We start from the raw sequence: 9,919 nt of genomic DNA, 5'->3' as shown, positions 1-9,919 counted from the left end.
AAAATGCAACTTAACACCACCTTTTTATGGGACTTAAGAAATTACTTTGGAGATTGTTCTAGGGTCCTTCATTGTTTTAAAGAAATGTTCTACAGGGGAGACAAGGAGAAGGCATTTAACCTAAGTTAACAGTTTTGAGACAAAAAAAACCAAAGGGGCTTCCCTGGTGGCACAGTGGTTAAGAATCCGCCTGCCAATACAAGGGACATGGGTTCGATCCCTGGTCTGGGAAGATCCCACATGCTGCAGAGCAACTGGGCCCATGAGCCACAACTACTGCGCCCGCGTGCCCCGACTACTGAAGCCTGCGTGCCTAGAGCCCATGCTCCGCAACAAGAGAAGCCTGCGCACCACAACAAAGAGTAGCCCCCGCTCACTGCAACTAGAGAAAGCCCGCGCGCAGCAACGAAGACCCAATGCAGACAAAAAAAAAAAAAAAATCTAAGAGTGATGTTCTTTTCTCTTCTATAAAATTCATTGGAATTTACAGAATCATTCAAAGGTCACATTGCTCTTTGTCTTGGAGGTGAAATTGGTTTAGGGATAAGTATGAAATTTTTGCCTTTACCTTGCTAAGTGCTCAATGCCAAATGAATGTTTCTTAGTATTTTCTTACATCGTCCTTCTCCAATTAACCCTAAACTTAAATTAGAAAAGGAAAAGAAGTTTAAATTCCATTTTCCTCTTTTCCAAGTCAGAAAGGTGACTTTTGACAACCACAGGATTTTCACATTCCTGCACTAAATCATAAATTATACTAATGTGAACTAGACCCCTACAAATTACAGATCTCATGGGCACCTGTTTTGAACAAGTAAACATTTTTTCCTAAGTTTTTGTTCAAATCTTTAAATTGCTTTACTGGCTTCTCTTTTAGGGCCAAAGACTGAACCTTCTTTTTGATTCTAAGAGGTAATGAAGCTAATGAAACATTCATCCAAGCTGGCCTGTCGGTTACTAATTTCCATTTTACAGAATAATAATGATGACAATAAGCCCCATAAGATTGCTGTCTTGGCTTTCTTAAATTAGAATTGAGAAGGAGTTGCTACCCAAACATCATAAAATTTGTTCCCGGGATGCTGCATGTGAAAAATTTGTCTCTCTGGTGACACATACCCAGCTGGACCCAGAGAGTGATGAAATACCCTTCTTCTTGCCTGATCTTTGTTTTGGCTGCTAACTCAGCAATAGATCTGAATTTCTGTGTAGGTTTTCAGCTTTTAGATTATTCCAAGCGTCTCCAAAAATGTGATAAAGAGCTTCAAATCAATTTTTTGAATAGTCTGAAATGCAGTTTTTTCAATTGAGACAAGCATTGATGGATGTTGCTAGATTCCTGCCAGCGTGTGGGGGGATGGGGAGGGCAGTAGGGTGGGGCTGGGGAGGGATGGAGAAGGATGGCGAGGGACAAGAGGGATTTGTTCTACGTTACACAGGGCTGAAGTCTTATAGTACATGCCATGTAATCAGGCTAAGGACAAATAATCCCCATGAATAAATTTACAGCGAATTGACCTACATTTCACATTAGATAAAGCACACTTAAGCCATTAAATGAATTTCTCCCTCTGGTTCATTAGTTATCAGCATGCTCTGATCCTTTATCCATTTGTCATATAACTCAAGAAAGCTGAATATGGGAGAAAGAAACTAAATCATTGCATCCAACCCTTTACCCGGCCAGGACATGTTCCCCATAGAGGAATTATTACAATGTTGAGGATTGATTGGTTCTCCTCTTGATCTTGGCTAAAAGACCGAGAAGCTACCCTTGACGTATTGGCCTTATGGCACTCTGCTAAGCACTGCGCACGTTAGCAATGATGTGCGCATGCTCGCATTTACCCCGGAGTTCTAGTGCTAAGAGCTGAGATTCAGCATTTTGAGAGCCCTTGAGAATGGATCTAGTGACAATCCTGAGCATCAGAGTTGATGATTAAAGAGGTTGGCCTTAAAAAATTCTCACTTAAAGCTCAAACACCTTCTCTTTCCTCTCTGAAGCTATTCATTGAGTAAAGGTGGTGTAGAGAGGAACAATGTAGGGCTGCCTTGGGTAATATTTACCACACCAAGTGGACCTATTTTTTTTTTTAATTGAAGTATAGCTGATTTACAATATTGTATTAGTTTCAGGTGTACAGCAAAGTGATTCAGTTATACATATATATGTATATATCCATATTCTTTTTTTCGATTCTTTTCCATTATAGGTTATTACAAGATACTGAATATAGTTCCCTGTGCTATACAGTAAATCCTTGTCGTTTATCTATTTTATATATGGTAGTGTGCATCTGTTAATCCCATGCTCCCTATTTATAACCCCCCGCTTCCTCTTCAGTAACCGTAAGTTTGTTTTCTATGTCTGTAAGTCTGTTTATGTTTTGTAACTAAGTTCACTTGTACTATTTTTTAGATTCCACATATAAGTGATATCATATAATATTTGTCTTTGTCTGACTTACTTCACTTAGTATGATAATCTCTAGGTCCATCCATGTTGCTACAAATGGCATTATTTCATTCTTTTTTATATGAGTAATTTCCATATATATATATATATATATATATTCTCACATCTTCTTCATCCATTCATCTGTTGATGGACACTTAGGTGGCTTCCATGTCTTGTCTATTGTAAATAGTGCTACTATGAACATTGGGGGCATAGTATCTTTTCGAATTAGAGCTTTTGCCCTTTCTGGATATATACCCAGGAGTGGGATTGCTGGATCATATGGTAACTCTATTTTTAGTCTTCTAAGGAACCTCTGTACTGTTCTCCATAGTGGCTGCACCAATTTACATTCCCATCAACAGTGTAGGAGGGGTCCAAGTGGACATATCTTTTTTTAAGTGGCCTTATTTTATTTTATTATTTTTTTTACATCTTTATTGGAGTATAATTGCTTTACAATGTTGTGTTAGTTTCTGCTGTACAACAAAGTGAATCAGCTATGTATACGTATATCCCCATATCCCCTCCCTCTTGAGCCTCCCTCCCACCCTCCCTATCCCACATCTCTAGGTCAGCAAGTGGACTTATTTTTAAACAGCATTATCCTTCTTGGTGAGGAACTCATGGTATTTCATGAAGTTGCTGGTCTGGCTTTGGAAAGTCTGAGAGACAAATCAACACGAACATTAGCAGCTGAGGGCATACATACATACATACAGTAATGCTCTAGGGTAGAGACAGGAGCTCTGCAAAGAGAAAAACAGGAAACCAACATAAACAAGACTCATTATGTGTCATCAGTGGCTGCCCTCAGAGTTCATGGGATCTTAGTTGTCATTAGTTAGAGGTATAAACAATGGAAGGAAGGAGGTACAGCGGGAAGACCAAACCTATGATATTTGTCCATAATTTTAGCTGCTACTGTAAGAGGTACATAGGCAAAGTAGAGCATGTTCAGAAGTGACTAATACAAGAGATGCCATATAAAAATTTGATTCTATTTAAATAACATAGGCTAAGACAAGTCTGGAGCTGGGGAATAGAGATACAGAGATGAATGACACCCTCCCTGCCCTGAAGGAGATCACAGCTACTAATGGCTGAAAAAACTGAAGATTGGTAGTTAGGTAAAAGGAAGACCCTAGGTGCTCAAATTCTTGAAAAATCATCGTCTAGAAGAGGGATTAGTCCTGTTCTCTGTGATACTAAGGGTAGAATTAAATCCACTGGGTGGACGGGACTTCCCTGGCAGTCCAGTGGTTAGGGTGCTTCCACTGCTAGGGACACGCGTTTGATCCCTGGTTGGGGAACTTGGATCCTGCATGCTGCGTGGTACAGCCGAAAAAAAAAAAAAAAAAAAAAACAATAGGTGAAAGTTCATTTTAGCTCAGTATGACAATATCAGGTTGACATTTTTAACAGTGAGGGGTATCTAAAGGGATAACAGCCTGAAGAAATTGTGAGGTCCAGGTTCTTACGTGTTTTAGAATAGGCCTGATGATCTGTTGGCAGGAATGTAGGGGTAGTGAAGGTACTCATTCACTATTTACCCTACTATGAACCAGTACACCAGGTACCCTACTATGTCCCAAATTTTATGGATATACTGGTGAACAAAACCAAAGACCCTTTTCTCAAGGAACTTGTGCCTAGTGGGAAGAGACAAATATGAGTTGAATAATCACAAAAATACATGTAGAACTGTAACTGGGAAAAGCATTTGGATGGAAAGGCACATGGCATTACAAGAGCAGGTAAAAGAGTGCTTGGCCTTGTTGGGAAGGTCAGGGAAGAATCTGATGAGAAACTCTCAACTGAGCTGAGATCCAAAGGGTGAGTGGGGGTAGAGAAGGTCAGTTCAGGAAGGAGAACAGATGGTGCAAGGTCCTATGGTGGGAAGAAACCACTCAGATGATGCAGTTTCTTGATGACCTTTAAGGTCCGTTTCTTTTTAAAAAATTTATTTATTTATTGAATGGGTAATATGTTTTGAAATTTTGAAACAAAATTCAAAAGTAGGAAAGGGGGGTCTTCCCTACTGGTGCAGTCGTTAAGAATGCGCTTGCCAATGAAGCGGACATGGGTTCGAGCCCTGGTCCAGGAAGATGCCACATGCCACAGAGCAACTAAGCCCGTGCGCCACAACTATTGAGCCTGCACTTTAGAGCCCGTGAGCCACAACTACAGAGCCTGTGAGCCACAACTACTGAGCCCGTGTGCCACAACTACTGAAGCCCACGTGCCTAGAGCCCGTGCTCTGCAACAAGAGAAGCCACCGCAATGAGAAGCACGCACGCTGCAACAAAGAGTAGCCCCCGCACGCCGCAACTAGAGAAAGCCCGCACACGGCAACGAAGACCCAACGCAGCCATAAATAAATAAATAAATAATTTTTTTTTAAAAAGTAGGAAAGGGTATGGAGTGAAAATAAGTCTCTCTTTCTGCTCTTGACTTGCCAGAGACAGTAACTGTCACAGGTTTTTCTGATCCTTCTGGAGGTATTAGACGCATCAACCAATATTCCCTTTTTTTGCCTCCACAAAGTTGTAGCTCTCTATACACCATTCAGCATCTTGCTTTATTCTCCAAATAGATCTTGAGGCTTGAGAGAGCCTCCTTTAGAGCTACTTTGCAGTTTTTTTTAGTAGCCATTTTTACAGCAATCCATCAAAGGAAGTACCATAGGTTGTTTAACCTCTTCTTTACTGAACCCATTTGGGAAGATGGCAAGCAATGTAGCAATCAATATTCTTGTATGTACATAATTTTGCACATTTTTACTATATTCGTAATGCAGATTTTTGTTTTATTGCTTAAAAAATCTTTCATTTCTCTTCCAATGACAAAAGTAATACATGCTTATAGGGAAATATTTAAACATTGCAGAAATACGTCACGCAGAATGTGAAAGTACCCAAGAATTCCACCCTCCATAAATAACCACTATGATTATTAGCTTTCCTAGATGATTTCTAATCTAGAGTAACTGAAAAAGGGACATGGCACAAAGATCAGATAGTAGATGCCAGAAAATCTCTGTGTTTTGGGGTGCCTATGGGAGACAAGTTGCCAGATAGGACTGATGCATTCCTCTATAATATTAAGGGTTTGTAATCTGGCTGGGCTCCATGGATGGCTTTGGAATGAGGATTAATTTATCAACATAGGTGATTTTCCAAAGAAGAGGTTTATAGCTTTCATCAGATTCTCAAAGGGATGTATGACCATTAAAAGTGAAGAGCGTCCCCCAGTAGAGAGAGGCCATCGGGTAAGTTTCATTCTTGCTTAAGAACGATGTTAATCTTGGCAGGGGACTCTTCTAAGAGTTCCTAAATTCTTAGAGAATCTGGACAAATTATTTAGCCTCATCTATAAAATAGGGATAATAATAATTGTAATTCTTAGGGTGACTGTGAGGATGAAATAAGTTAATGTTTATAAGCACTTAGAAAAGTCTCTGTCAAATAACAAGACTTACATACATGTTCATAAATCAACTTTAGTTCCCATGTCCCCTGCCTTCCCAACCTCAACAAGAAAACCAAGGTCCGCAAGTAAAGAACAGCAGACTGTCGACAAGCAGCCTAGACCTCCTGAATAATTTCTACTACCGAATCTTCCCCAGGGCAGCATGCTATCCCTATCCAGGGATCAAAATGTATCTAGGTCATCTGAGGAAGTAGCTAGGCAAGAGGGCGTTGAAGCACTGCGATAAAACTCGATGTTAATTTTGCAGCTAGTAAGGATAGTCTTTTACCATAAAAATGCAAATTATGTGGGATAGATATAGACATACGTATACACATGCATTCATAGCTATGCCATTTTTCCATAAGAAATTATTTAATTTTCAGCTGAGGGAATTTTTCTTTTTCTTGAAGAGCAAGAGAATAAACTACCTCTAAATTAAAATATCTGAAAACTCACAGGATACGGAACCAGCAAGAATTATGATCGCTTCACTCTTTCCTCACCACTACTGCCTTGACAAAAAAATAAATAAAACACACACACACAGATATAGGTATTATTTTACTTACAGAATAATGCAGTTGAATTGTGTTGTCTAGAAGGCACTTTAAATATTCCAGAGGCTTGAGGACTGTTGAAAAAGCACCTGCACACTGGAATCCCAGATCCTTTCCTTTTCTCCTTCTGTCTCACGATGCAGTGCAGTAGGGTCCCAGCCTGACTAAACTTTAGGCAGGGGAATGAACCCAGTTCTGTCTCCCAAGTACTTACTGATCACCTAGACTGTGCCAGGAATCTTGCATAAAGCAAAGAGAAATCAGATGGAGTCTCTGCTTCTGTTAGCTTGCCTATAAAACAAGATGCTTGAATTAGGTGATTAAGTCATCTTTTCCCAGTTCTGAGTTCTGTGATTCTTGTGATGTTGAAGTAAAATCAAGCAGTTGTTTGCAACCAAAAATTCTTCAGAAGTACTTATCAATAGCCTTCTTATGGTCAAATTGCTATATAAATTCCATCCCCTAAAGGTGCTCCCTCCAGCACTTGAATCATTAATAATGTATCATTCTTACTAACAGCATATCATTAATAACGATGTACTATTTGTACAGGGCTCCGTAGCACCAAGAACTCTTCACAACTGAGGGTCAGAGAGCACTGGTAATCTCAGCCCTATTTTTACAGGTAAGGAAACTGAGGCTGAGAGAGTTGGAGGGGGCAGAAAAAGTGCTTGAACCGGTGAAGGCTCCTTCTGCCCACACTGCCTCTCTACTTACGAAATGCTACTGTCCTTGCTGTGTGTCCAACTCATCCCTGCCTCCCTTCGTGTTTCCTTTATGGTACCCACGCACCTTGTCCACATCTAGCAGACATCTGCTTCACTCTGGAGCAGGCCACATCCCACGTCTGTTTGCTGAGCTTGGGAGGCTGCTCTTGGGTGGATCTGGGCTCTATGGACAGGCCTAAGAATAAGCAGTTAAAAAACGGTCCCACTTGCCTGTTTCCCTGGGCCCGAGCCTCCTGCAATGGCAGCTCTCTTCCCTAGGCCGGAAGCAGGAGCCCCGAGCTTGGTCCATGTTATCCCAGCATCAGCAGGCCCTGAATTGTTCATTTGAGACTCCCTGGAGAAAGCCTGTTATCAGCTGAACTTGTTCTCTTTAAGGTTTTGATCTCAATAAAGATGAATGAGTCATTTTAAGTGCTTCTGTGTGAGGCTTGGAGAGACATGTAGCCAAGGCCGCAGGGCTAGCCCCTCACCTAATCGTCCAGGAAGAGCTCCCGTAGGGACCCACCTGACGCCAGTCCCCGAGGGACATTCCCAAGAATAATGATAATAAAATGTGCTTGTTCATTTTGTTTATGGCAGTGGGACTATTTTTCAAAGCACAGCCCACTCAAACAGGTTGGGGCAGGCATGACTGAGAGAAGAGAGGATTAGGGCTGGGAACTCAGGGTCCATGGTGCTATTAAGTTGCAAAGGTCAGACTGGAATGCAAATCTCCAAACGCCAGGCCCTGTGGTCTCCACATTCTTGCAGCCTTAGACCGCCCTGTAGAGCTGGCCAGGTTTATCTTGGAGACTCTCCCTGCCCTTTAGGCGATCCAGTGCACTGCAGTATCCAGCCAGGAAACCCCAGCCTCATCGTCAAGCTGACACCTGCCTCCCCTCCGTGAAAGGCACATGTTCTGAAATTGCCCTTTTCTCCATCACCTCGTCCAATCCCTCACTGTCTTTCTAAATAGATCACAGGTCAAAGGGGAAAGTAATGGAATGTACTACATTTGCATATAGATGTGAATTGACAAATAGTTATTTAATGTGCACATCACATTAAATACTTTGGAATCCCCAAACATAGGCTTCTGGGAGAGTACAAGTTCAAGAGCTATTGCTGAGTGCACGAAATACATTATAAGGTATCTGCTTACCTCTTAAACTCCATCCTTGGGACTTCCCTGGTGGTCCAGCGGTTAAGGCTCTGTGCTCCCAATGCAGGGGGCCTGGGTTCAACCTTTAATCTTCCTCAGAGGGACGTTGATTTTCCCTAGGGTGCCAACATTTTAAAATGTTTTTTTCTTAAAACACCTTTAAGCACATCTGAGGTAAGGAATAGGTGAGTCAGGAGTGATAGTAAGAAATGGGGCAGATGGTTGGAGTAAAATGAGGCTCTCGCAGCCTGGACCTGGACAGATTCTGTCGGTGCAAGAGGCCGTCTCTGAGGAAGGCGAGGAATCACACGGAACCTGGTGAACCACCATCTGTGGCTCAGAATCTTTGGTGATACAGTTTCAGTCTTGCTGCAGTGGGCATGTCTGTCGCCAGATGAGCTTGGTTTAGAGAAGCCCCACCAGGTCCTCCGGTGAGGCCTGCGCTCAGGCCATGACCCGACCTCCAGAGCCCTCCAGGTCCATGCCCTCCCCGTCCTCACCTCGCCTCACCTCTGCCCTGCAGGTGAGGCCTGTTGGCATCTTCAGAGCATCTGAGAGCCCACAGCTGAGAATGAAGAGTATGCCTCCCTTCCCCAACAGCCGTCCTGTTGGCCTCTTTGCTCCCGCCTCTGGTTCAAGAGCCTGTTAAGATCAAGTTTCCTTTTGGTGATAGACGCTCTTCCTCTCAGTTTTGTTGAGCGTTTGTGGTTTTTTTGTTTTTGTTTTTTTTAACATCTTTATTGGAGTATAATTGCTTTACAATGGTGTGTTAGTTTCTGCTTTATAACAAAGGTGGAAAACAAAGTCAGCGTCCCCTTTTGTGATTCTCCTGAAGGCGCATCACGATTTAAGCCTCTGCAGCTGACTCCTGTTTGCACCAAGATTCTAGAGTCACCACCACAGTGTGTCCTGGAGGGGTGCTTCTCAGATGCTGGAGTGCTCCAGGATTGCCCCAGGGTGTTTGTTAAACACACGTATTCCTGGGCTGCTCCCCACACCTGCTGAATCACAATCTCTGCATGGTGGGACCCAGGTTTGTATATTTGTAAACTAGCTGCCCAGGGGGTTCTGTTGTGTAACCGAGGTCAAACCAATGACTTACAGGGGGCGAAAAGGTGGGCTCTGGGTGGGAGGCCTGGGCTATAATCCTGCTCTGCTGAGTGACTTTGGGGGAGTTACTTAACTGATCTGTGCCTCAGTTTTCTCGTCTATGAATTGGGGATGATAGTACCTCCCTGAGGGATCATTAAAAGGGATGAAAAAGGAAATGTGTGCAAATTGTTTATAGAACAGCGCCTTCACACAAGGGCTTAGTAAAATTATTCTCAAGCCCCCAACTGGAGGAGCAGGAGCTCCCAGGGTCCTACATGCTGTGTCTCTAACCCCAGAGTCTACTCTTAACCTCCACGGTCCTCTGGGCAGGCACCTGTGTCTTCTTGAAGCATCTGGCCAGTGAGCCACGCTGCAGGATGTCCCCTGCTTGTACTCTCCATTCTATCTTTCCAGTCTCCCCATGCAGCCTCTGCGCTCTTGTCAGTGTGACACAATACTTGACATAGAC

The sequence above is a fragment of the Balaenoptera physalus genome (assembly GCF_965194825.1).
Source record: "Balaenoptera physalus genome assembly, chromosome: 2".
In the NCBI taxonomy this organism is placed as follows: Eukaryota; Metazoa; Chordata; class Mammalia; order Artiodactyla; family Balaenopteridae; genus Balaenoptera; species Balaenoptera physalus.
This window is presented reverse-complemented; position numbering follows the sequence as displayed.